This window comes from Schistocerca piceifrons, chromosome 1 (assembly GCF_021461385.2).
Source record: "Schistocerca piceifrons isolate TAMUIC-IGC-003096 chromosome 1, iqSchPice1.1, whole genome shotgun sequence".
Lineage (NCBI taxonomy): Eukaryota > Metazoa > Arthropoda > Insecta > Orthoptera > Acrididae > Schistocerca > Schistocerca piceifrons.
This window is the reverse complement of record NC_060138.1, coordinates 937,920,033-937,931,883: the sequence shown is the minus strand read 5'-3', so window position 1 is coordinate 937,931,883 and position 11,851 is coordinate 937,920,033.

Here is an 11,851-nt window from a genome sequence, read left to right as displayed (position 1 = left end):
ATTGGCACAGAAGAGGAATTCGTCGCTGGCCGCATCAAACTACACTCCTGGAAATTGAAATAAGAACACCGTGAATTCATTGTCCCAGGAAGGGGAAACTTTATTGACACATTCCTGGGGTCAGATACATCACATGATCACACTGACAGAACCACAGGCACATAGACACAGGCAACAGAGCATGCACAATGTCGGCACTAGTACAGTGTATATCCACCTTACGCAGCAATGCAGGCTACTATTCTCCCATGGAGACGATCGTAGAGATGCTGGATGTAGTCCTGTGGAACGGCTTGCCATGCCATTTCCACCTGGCGCCTCAGTTGGACCAGCGTTCGTGCTGGACGTGCAGACCGCGTGAGACGACGCTTCATCCAGTCCCAAACATGCTCAATGGGGGACAGATCCGGAGATCTTGCTGGCCAGGGTAGTTGACTTACACCTTCTAGAGCACGTTGGGTGGCACGGGATACATGCGGATGTGCATTGTCCTGTTGGAACAGCAAGTTCCCTTGCCGGTCTAGGAATGGTAGAACGATGGGTTCGATGACGGTTTGGATGTACCGTGCACTATTCAGTGTCCCCTCGACGATCACCAGTGGTGTACGGCCAGTGTAGGAGATCGCTCCCCACACCATGATGCCGGGTGTTGGCCCTGTGTGCCTCGGTCGTATGCAGTCCTGATTGTGGCGCTCACCTGCACGGCGCCAAACACGCATACGACCATCATTGGCACCAAGGCAGAAGCGACTCTCATCGCTGAAGACGACACGTCTCCATTCGTCCCTCCATTCACGCCTGTCGCGACACCACTGGAGGCGGGCTGCACGATGTTGGGGCGTGAGCGGAAGACGGCCTAACGGTGTGCGGGACCGTAGCCCAGCTTCATGGAGACGGTTGCGAATGGTCCTCGCCGATACCCCAGGAGCAACAGTGTCCCTAATTTGCTGGGAAGTGGCGGTGCGGTCCCCTACGGCACTGCGTAGGATCCTACGGTCTTGGCGTGCATCCGTGCGTCGCTGCGGTCCGGTCCCAGGTCGACGGGCACGTGCACCTTCCGCCGACCACTGGCGACAACATCGATGTACTGTGGAGACCTCACGCTCCACGTGTTGAGCAATTCGGCGGTACGTCCACCCGGCCTCCCGCATGCCCACTATACGCCCTCGCTCAAAGTCCGTCAACTACACATACGGTTCACGTCCACGCTGTCGCAGCATGCTACCAGTGTTAAAGACTGCGATGGAGCTCCGTATGCCACGGCAAACTGGCTGACACTGACGGCGGCGGTGCACAAATGCTGCGCAGCTAGCGCCATTCGACGGCCAACACCGCGGTTCCTGGTGTGTCCGCTGTGCCGTGCGTGTGATCATTGCTTGTACAGCCCTCTCGCAGTGTCCGGTGCAAGTATGGTGGGTCTGACACACCGGTGTCAATGTGTTCTTTTTTCCATTTCCAGGAGTGTAGTTGGAATAAAAAAAAAAAAAAAAAAAAAAAAAAAAAAAAAAAAAAAAAAAAAAAAAAAGGAAATTGGTGGTGATTGCCCTGTCTCCCTTCGTATGTAGAGGATGGATAATTATGGTTTCCAGCTGTCCGGTACTCTTTTTTCCTCCCAGAAACCTTTAATAACCGTGAAAATCGTTTTAGCTGCCCGTTAATATGCCGTCTTCACGTGGTGCTCTCTCGTTTTCTGCTGGCCAATGTGCTGTTCAGTTTCATGCGGTGACGGTGATTCTGAAAATGTGTTTTCCTTTTTAGACTGTCTGAAATTAGACGTTGTGTAGGTCCCTCGCAGTCGAGAAGATACCAGAACTCTTTTGCGAGTAACTCACAGTTGTCTCAGTTGTCTTGATAATCTGATTGCCTGTTGAATCTTCGGAGTGAAAGCTCACCAGCTTGTACGAAGTTACTTCTCCTTTTAAAATTTGGTATAAGTCCCTAGTGTTGCCCCATCAGGAATTTGTATCTGTTTTCACTAATAACTTTTTGTCATAATTCTGGTTCTCTGTTCGAATAATTTCCCCCTTCTGTTTTCAGATCACTGTGTTCCAATCTCTTCCCTTTCTGCAGGAGTTTCTGTTTTCCCAGCTGTCAGTCTACGCTCTATCACTTCGTCACGTATGTTATTCCACCATGTATGTTTCTTTCTTCTTAGCGGTGGTCCTAGGTCTTTCACCGTTTCTGTCACTGCTTCTGTGTTATCATCCCAATTTCTCACCATCTATGCGTGAAGATTTTCAACGAATTCTTTTCTTTTGTCAGACAAGTTTTGTGTAAATTTTATGGAGTTTCGTAATTTTGGGGTTGGTACTTTAGGTAGGAATCTGGCTTTGATTTCGTTTAAAAATGCCCGAATCTATGCCTAGTCCTCTTATGCCCCTATGTTCAAGATTACTCTGTTGTTTTGTTTAGTTAATGCCACATGATGCAGTTGATATGAGCCTGTGTGTTCGGAGAACACCAGGTCTTCTTTCTCCTTGGTAATCTTCTTAAAAGTTTGAAGTTAGTTTCAAGTTGAATTGTTTGCAGAAGTTGCCATGTATTTTTCTTCTCTGCCGATCTGTGTGTTGAAGTATCCTACGAATGGTTTCGTGTGGTGCTTTGGAATTTTTTATGTCTCATTTTCCATAAAAAAACTTGAAATCCTAGCGAACAGGCCATGAAGGCCCAACGGCACTGACCGGCCGCCGTGTCATCCTCAGCACATAGGCGTCACTGGATGCGTATTTGGAGGGACATGTGGTCAACACATCGCTCTCCCGGCCGTACGTCAGTTTTTCTAGTGCTTCCAAAAACTGTATGCCTTTTGATGGATTTCTCTGTTTCATTGCTGGTTGGTGCGTATGCATTGATGATGATATAACCCTTGTTTGCTGTTCTAAACGAGAGAAGTGCTATTCACTCTGGTGGGTACGCAAAATTTTTAAGGCTTTTTTTAGATTCCATTTGATCATGACAGCTGTTCCAAACATAGCGACTTCCTATTTCTACTGTATATCTGGTTTCCTCTTATAAATCATGTAGCCTTCTGGTCCAGGCGCGTCCTCATCTCCGTGTCTAACTTCCTGAAGCGCTAGTTCAGTATGTTGCGTCTGTTTTTTACGTCTGTAATTTTTTTAAGTTCCCAGTCTGAACTAAAGTGTTGATGTTCAATATGCACAGCCCATATATTTTTCTTAAGAATCTCTAGGAAGCTGTGAATACTTCTTACATGATTCTTTATGCTCTCCCGAATCAGATGGCCTAGTCGCATCGCTGTTTCCAGTGATGAAGGATTGTTTGCTTCCGAAGAACTTCTCCGTTCACTGTTTTCCATCGTGTCTTGGTTGAAAGTAAATAAGGAAGGGCTGTTAACCCCTTCGTGAGTTATACGTATTTGTGTTCATACTATTTTGTTTTACGTACTAGACACTGGACACTGATATTATAAATAGTCCTGTCGCTATCTTATTTTCTATAATGTAATAATGATTCAAATTCCTACGGTCGAATGTGTGTTTGTGATATCTTTGGTCTGTGTGCGTGTGTGTGTGTGTGTGTGTGTGTGTGTGTGTGTGTGTGTGTGTGTGTGTGTTTGATGTTGCTGCCGTAAAGTTTTAATGTGCTGGCACTTACTTGTTGATTTTACAACGTATCGTCCCTTTTTCCAGCATGTTCAAAAGAACAGACACCATATATACGAGGGCTATCCACAAAGTACATTACGTTTTGGACTTAAAAATAAATAAAGTATTGGAAAATTTGTTATTATACACAGATGAAAGCCACAATTAAATACTACTTTTCTACATAGTTGCCATTTAAATTAAGGCACTTATCGTAGCGATGGACGAGCTTGGAAATTCCTTCGTCGTAAAATTCGGCCGCCTGCGCCTTAAACCACGTGGCGACTGTCTTTTGGGACAGAAAAGGTCTGATTTTTGTGGATTTTCTGGAAAGAGGCACCACAATAAACTCTCAAAGGTATTGCCAAACTCTGCACAACCTCAGAAGAGCAATACAAAACAAGCGCAGGGGAAAGTTGAGCTCTCAAAGATCTTGCTGATTCACGACAACGCCCGTGCCCACACGACAAATGCCATTCGTGAAGTTCTCGAATCTCTTAAGTGGGAGTTGTTTCCTCATCCGCCGTACAGTCCCGACCTGGCACCGAGCGACTTCCACTTGTTCCCAGCAATGAAGAAGTGGTTGGCTATGCAGCGTTTTGATGACGACGCACAGCTTCAAGAAGAGGTAACCACGTGGTGGAAGGCGCAGGCGGCCGAATTTTACGACGAAGGAATTTCCAAGCTCGTCCATCGCTACGATAAGTGCCTTAATTTAAATGGCAACTATGTAGAAAAGTAGTATTTAAGTGTGGCTTTCATCTGTACATAATAAAAAAATTTCCAATACTTTATTTATTTTTAATTCCAAAACGTAATGTACTTTGTGGATAGTCCTCGTACATATAATTATGGCGAGAATGACCAATGATCCCTTCAGTGTAGATGCACGTTACTATTGCACTCTTACGGGAATCGGCGAAACACCGCGAGTAGTGAATGTAATGGACACCGGCACTACGTCAGTAGTGTGTGGATAAGTTGAGAATGTTGATCTGGCGGATGGCGTGTTAGGTTTGCTCGTATAGTTGTGATGATCATTGTGTCTGGATGGCGCAGTGGTAAGTGCATGTGGCTAGTAAGCCGGAGATTCAGGTTCCAATAGCGGTCTGGCACGAAATTTCAATTTCCCTCATTGATTTAAATCTATGCCCACTTGCAGACAATGTTTGTAATTGCTTTGTGTCTTGGGAATTTTTTTCTTTTTCATACAGTTCTGTGTTTATGAGGTATACGAAACGTGAGTTACTATATGGTGATGTTCCTATGATTCAAATCCGGAACGTATTTTTGTGCTTGTGTCTTATGTTACTAACCTCATTATTTTCTGCTCATGCTTCTTTGTGTTTCCTTAACTATTGTGTTCATGAGGTGTTCACCTTTTCCCACCAACACCATAAAAACTGGGCAGTTTACTGTTTTCTGCGCTAGCTCTAACTCAGTCTCAAGCTGTATCTTGCTCAGTGGCCGTTATTCAAATTTAGTTTCTTGATTTAACCAACACCTTTATGCATGAGATTTAGACTTCTGTGCCACAGCAGAACTACTTTCAACCTTTATTTTTATGCAGTTGCAAATTAGGTTGAATTTGTGTGCTGCACCGTCTTATGGAGCTTTGTACTGGGTGGTTATCATTAAAGTGCTGCTACTCACAGAGGTACAGTGTGGGCTGTAATTATCGTATGGCAACGAAACTTGGTAGATATGTTAATACGTTAATGCGGAACAGATTTATGCTGGAAAAAAACCTCATGTCAATTTTGGCCACCAGACGAAAATTTGGCGCTGTACAGTATCTCATCGAAGTTTCCAGTGCTCATATTGAACAAATTGTGTAAGCGGCAATTTATAATAAAACCAAAATTATGTGTTTCCCGCCTGTTTGACCTTTTCTCCCCATGTCCAGTTCCTAATGTAATACATATGGGAACGTTTCTATGCGTATTTATTGCATTCGAACGCCAGATTTGCGTGTTGTGGCAAAAATTGGAATCAAATTCTTTCCAGCATCTACCAGGTTTCGCTGCCATACGATAATTACAGCTCGCGTCGGACGTCTATGAGTAGCTGCACCGTATTTACAATTAACTAATATGTATTTTCTTGAACTGGCTGTACTTAATGGCAGGGAATGCTTGGCATAGCTATATTAACCACTTTACGTTTTGTTGTCCTGTCATCTTCTGCTTTGTACAATATTAAATTGATAATTTTCACGTTAGGTCTATGTACGACTGAGTAAAACGAATTTTATCGTGCTGTATGTTCTTCGCCATTACTTTTCGAGAGACGTTATCAATAACCTTAAATATACAGGGAAAGTCAAAAAGGATTTTACAAATTTGGAATGATACAGAAATTTATTGAGGTAATTTACAGAATGGTAGATGTGTCATTTTGTAGCAAAAAGTTTGATTCACATAGTGCTTCAGTACCCCGTTCCGCCACCAGGAGCGCCAAAGTAGTGCACAGCTAAGATGACTGCTTTCACTGATGTGACACATCCTGTATAGTAATTGATGTTTTCAGTGTTCCGCTTCGAACGATTTCGTTATTTTCTTCGGTGCCAGTGATTATGTTCTTCGGTACGTAGCACTGTTTCCACCAAAGTGTTGCTGCTGCTGGAAAAGTTACCGCTGTGAGCGCCACGTCGGACAATTAGGAGAGTTTACGGATGGCGGTCAGTCTGCTGTACCGAGGAAGGGATAACTTCAACTTGAGCATGCGCCGGAGGCCGCGCTGCCGGCAGTGGCTGACGCATGAGGTTAAAGCCTGTGCGCTTGCTGAGGGTAGTCTCGGAAGTGACGTCTAAAGGGCGCGTATGTTCACAGCAGCATCTTTCGAGTAGGTAGTGCGTGACACTGATACCACCTTCTACCCTGGTTTGAGTGGACAGTTGGAAATAACAGAAACAGCTAAATATTTCACTCGCTAACCACACCATCGAGTATCGCGACATATTCCGAAAACAGGCCGAAATAAACGAACGGAAAAAAATCGCAACATCTAGAAGGAGTTTTGCGACATAAACGAAAGTTGTTAGGCGTGATTCTACATCTGTACGATGAAATCTATTCAAATAACGCTGCCATGAGGATGAAAATCAGTTTCCTTTAAATACACACTGTAATGGCCGTGAGTGTTAGTTACCTTTGAGATAGGACATGGTTAGTTGATGTTAGTGATGACTGACTTTAAAGCGACAGAGACGTCATTATCAGCACTACAGTGATTCAGAACGAGGTCGTGTAATAGCGCTATAAGAAGACTGAGGTTCCTTCAGCGATATTGCAGAAAGTCTTTGCAGGAGTGTAGCCACTTTACATGATTGCTGGCAGCGGTAGTCACGGGAATGTACAGTCGCAAGAAGACCGGGCTCCGGACGGCCACGTGGTATTACCGAGAGGAAAGACCACTGTGTTCGGCGTAAGGCTGTGTCGTAAAGTATTGCATCTGTAACAGCAGTTTGCGTAACAGTTGGTGTTACAGTGACACAATGAACTTTGACAAATTGTTCACTTCACGGACGGCTCCGAGCTAGACTTCCTATAGCGTGCATTTACGATTTTAGAGGTTTCTAGTGAGGCTTCACTATAGATCAGGATGGAGTCTGTCGTGTTATCTGATGAAACCTGGTCCTGTCTGCACCCCAGTGATAGCCGTGTGCTGGCCAGGAGAAGGAAAGTCGAGGTCCTGCAACCAACCTCTCTACGTGCTAGACACACTGGACGTACATCTGGAGTTATGGTCTGGGATGCGATTTCGTATGACTGCAAGAGAACTCTCGTGGTTATCACAGACACCCTGACTGCAAATCTGTACGTCAGCCTGCTGATTCGACCTGTTACACTGCCATTCATTAACAGCATTCCAGGTGGTGCTTTCCAACAGGATAACCCTCGCCCACACACCGCTGTTGTAACCCAACATGCTCCACAGACTGACGACATGTTTCCTTAGCCTGTTCATCATCACATCTGTCTGCATTTGAGGACGTACCGAACATCATTGGACGACAACTCTAGCATCATCCACAACCAGCATTAAGCGTCCCTGTATTAATCGACAAAGTTCAACAAGCGTGTAATTCCACCAACAAACTGACATCCTGAGTCTTTACAACACAATGCTTGCACGTTCGCATGCTTGCATTCAACATTCAGGCGATTAAATCGGTTATTAATGAACCAGAATTTCATATTTTCATAGGATTACCTCGTGCTTACGTTAACGTGTGATCTTGCAATGTTAATCACTTAAATATGTTATCTAGCCAATTGTATTCCCCGAAATTTCATTACTCTGCACTAACGATTAGTTTTTGATGTTTCAGTTTCTTCCCATCAGAGTACAAGCAATAATACAGATGTCATTGCTGGTTCTTTCACTTGTGTCAATTGCATCCTTCGTTTTCTAATCAGACAGAAGTAATAAAGCCGAAGATACGTGTTGTCAGTCATAGGAATGTGAATCGTCTGCTAAATATTTCATGTGTGTTGTGTAGACCACCGAACAACAACGTAAACTCGTTTATTCTCCGTATAAACTCTGAGCTAAAAATAAAGTATAGATAAGGACGCTGCTGGCAGGTTTACGGTTATGGTTACTCGCTGTAATTAACTGTTATGTTGTGTGCAGAAATAAATTAAATTTATGCATGACAAACACATTCCTGAGAGAGGGCCCTGTTATATGTAAATAAGATCGTATTGGATGTCATCATATCGCATGCAGAACATAATTGTATTAGAATCATAATAAAGTTTCAGATGTGTTAAAACACCGATATTACAAAGAGAAATTAGTATCTGGCAGTAAGCAAACATTTCTTTTCAATTTTACAATCCACCGACTACACCACTGTGCTATGGTACCTGCATGCTATACAACACTTGCATAGTGTTCTTCTTCATATCTAACGAAGGGTTTTATCTTGACAACACATTAGGTCACATTCAACTATAAGGAATCGTATCACATGTGAGATGCTTGTGTTTAATCTTCAATGCATCATTTTGTTTAAACGTTATGATACAAAGACATTATGACACAAAAACAGCTTACTTGACGAAACCCATACGGTGTTTGCCGCATTGAATGACACCTCGTTTTGACGTCACTTGTCAGGATGCGAGGCCTAAACGAAAGGCAGGCCGAGGCGTGTGCGTCACGAAGCTAGGGTGGAGCTCACTCTCTCGCTTAACTCAGCAGACAAAATGCGTTTCTAAAAACTCGAAACTGGGGCTATACGTAGTAACGAGAATTGAACCTTCTACTGGAGTCTGCTCTTGTGAAGTCTTACTGATTACTAATCGTACAACGAAGTTTAGGATCAGTTCTCGACATAAATGGTATAACGGCTTGACTATAGCATTTAGTCTGTTCTGCGTAACAGTCCTCATTTCATTCAAGACGTGGTGCCTTATGCAACTGATAATCATTTTGGCATGATTTTAATTTTATTGTATCCCACTACAGCTGTAACAAATTATTAGTAGGCCGATTACTTCCTATCATTGTAGGATTAATAACAGTAAGATTTCATAGTAGTGGATCCAAGTAGAAGATGCAATTCTCGTTTGCACATACACATCCAGTTACAAGTTAACAGGTGTAGAAACGCAGGTTTTCTGCTGAGTTGAGCGAGTCAACGAGTGAGCTTGGGTACTTTCGTGACGTACACGCCACGGCCTGTCTTTCTCGTAGGCCTCACCAGAATGTCTGCCTGTAGGGGGAAGAGTGGGGATAGCTGGGTAAGGAGCAGAGCAGGCTTTAATGTTTGTTGCATCAGAAAATTTATCGGCGTGCACCGTTGCGTTGTATAGCGTATGGGCACAGTTGTTTGTCGTCTATGTCAAAGGAGTCACTACGGGAGCAGTCAGTTGCTGGTCTGTGAGGAACAAAGTCCAAGTGGCGTCGTGAAGTTGGTGTGGAGACATACCGGACGGAAAACTGTCAACATGGAAGGTGATGGTATCGACCGTAACCTGAGTCAGAGTTTTGTGTAAAGGTGCGTTGAGTGCTGAAAATTGTACTACACAGTGATAGGGTAATTTGTTAGCGTTCTGTAACGGATACTTTTTGGATGTCATGCGAGGCTGAAATAGTGATTCTTACGTCCTTAAGCAAATCTGGTAAGACAGTACTCGCTGGGCATGCGGCAGTACTTGTTAAACGAAAGTTAAAAATGTTTCTTGTACAACAACGGTTCTGTTCTGCAAAGGCCGATTTTGAATTTTTGTATGATTTTATTGTAATCAGAGCAGTGGTTCACTTTTTGTACTGAAAACTGTTATATTGTCTAGTGCGACTAGTGCGACTGATTTATCATATGTATAGATGGATTACTGATAATTTAGACCTGGCCTGACCAAACAGCGCTCCGCGAGCGCGATCTCTCCAGCCGCACTCCTGCCTAGTGCCCCGAGCGAAGCAGTGAGTGGGGCTGAGGGGCGACGAGGAAGTGGAGAACGACGGCTGCAGCCGAACGCCACTAGAGGACGGCAGGCGCCACGCAGTTTGCTGAGAATACTATTCCGTTAAATTAGATTCAAGGACAGGCACACCTACGTTTCTAGCATTTGTAGACTCAGAGAAAGCTTTTGATAATGCTGACTGGAATACTCTCCTTCAAATTCTGAAGGTGGCAGGCGTAAAATACAGGGAGCGAAAGGCTATTTACAATTTGTACAGAAACCATAAGGCAGTTAAAAGAGTTGAGGGACATGGATGGGAAGCAGTGGTTGGGAAGGGAGTGAGACGGGGTTGTAGCCTCTCCCGGATGTTATTCAATCCGTATAATGAGCAAGCAGTAAAGCAAACAAAAGAAAAATTCGAGCTGGAATTAAAATTCAGGGAGAAGAAATAAAAACTCTGAGGTTCGCCGATGACACTGTAATTCTGTCAGAGACAGCAAAGGACTTGGAAGAGAAGTTGAACGGAGTGGACAGTCTCTTGAAAGTAGGATATAAGATGTACAATAACAAAAGCAAAACGGGAATAATGGAATGTAGTCGAACTAAGTCGGGTGATGCTGCGGGAATTAGATTAGGAAATCAGACGCTTAAAGTAGTAAATGAGTTTTGCTATTTGGGGAGCAAAATAACTGATGATGCTCGAAGTAGAGAAGATATAAAATGTAGACTGGCAATTGCAAGGGAAGCGTTTCTGAAGAAGAGAAATTTGTTAACATGGAGTATTGATTTAAGTGTCAGGAAGTTCTTTTCGGAAAGTATTTGTATGGAGTGTAGCCATGTACGGAAGTGAAACGTGGACGATAAATAGTTTGAACAAGAAGAGAGTAGAAGCTTTCGAAATGTGGTGTTACAGAAGAATGATGAAAATTAGATGGGTAGATCAAATAATTAATGAGGTGGTATTGAACAGAATTGGAGAGAAGAGAAATTTGTGGCACAACTTGACTGGAAGAAGGGATTGGTTGGTAGGGCATATACTGAGCCATCAAGGGATCACCAATTTAGTATAGGAGGGCAGTGTGGTGGGTAAATATCGTAGAGGGAGACCAAGAGATGAATACACTAAACAGATTCAGAAGGATGTAGGTTTGGAGTAGGTACTGGGAGATGAAGAAGCTTGCACAGGATAGAGTAGCATGGAGAGCTGCATCAAACCAGTCTCTGGACTGAAGACCACAACAACAACAAATTAGATTTACGTTCTGAATTAGAAATATTATGGTTTCTACGTACTTGACGAAAACAGGAAAAAATGGAAATGACACATCTTACAATATCGAATGCGAATTGGCGTATATTTTATATCGTTTAAAAGGCCATGCAAAGTTCTTAATGGGCCATAGAACTATTATGAGCTGAAAAAACACTTACTGCAGCCATCATATTACCTTCCATTAGGAAAGCAGAATGCACTCCATGAAAGGTGGTATAACTTTTAAAAATGTAAAGAGCAGTTCAGTTCTAGCTTTATTATAGTACATCCAGTTGCTAGCCGAAATTTGGATCTGCTGTAATAAAGCCAGAACGGAAACGACGGCTCATGGTTGCTCCTGTCATTTTGAAACTTACTGTAACGTCATTAGAAATGCAACCATCAAAAAGATATGATGCATTTTCTTCTGGCAAACGATAATGAATGCTGGCTGAACTGTAGTCGGCCTTTAAGGAAAAAACTGAGTGAACGGTAAGTAGAGCGTTAGTGAAAACCTCTTTAACGGTCGACATCATGTTACTTGAATTCATTAAGTGTCTTAACGCACGGATGGTCAA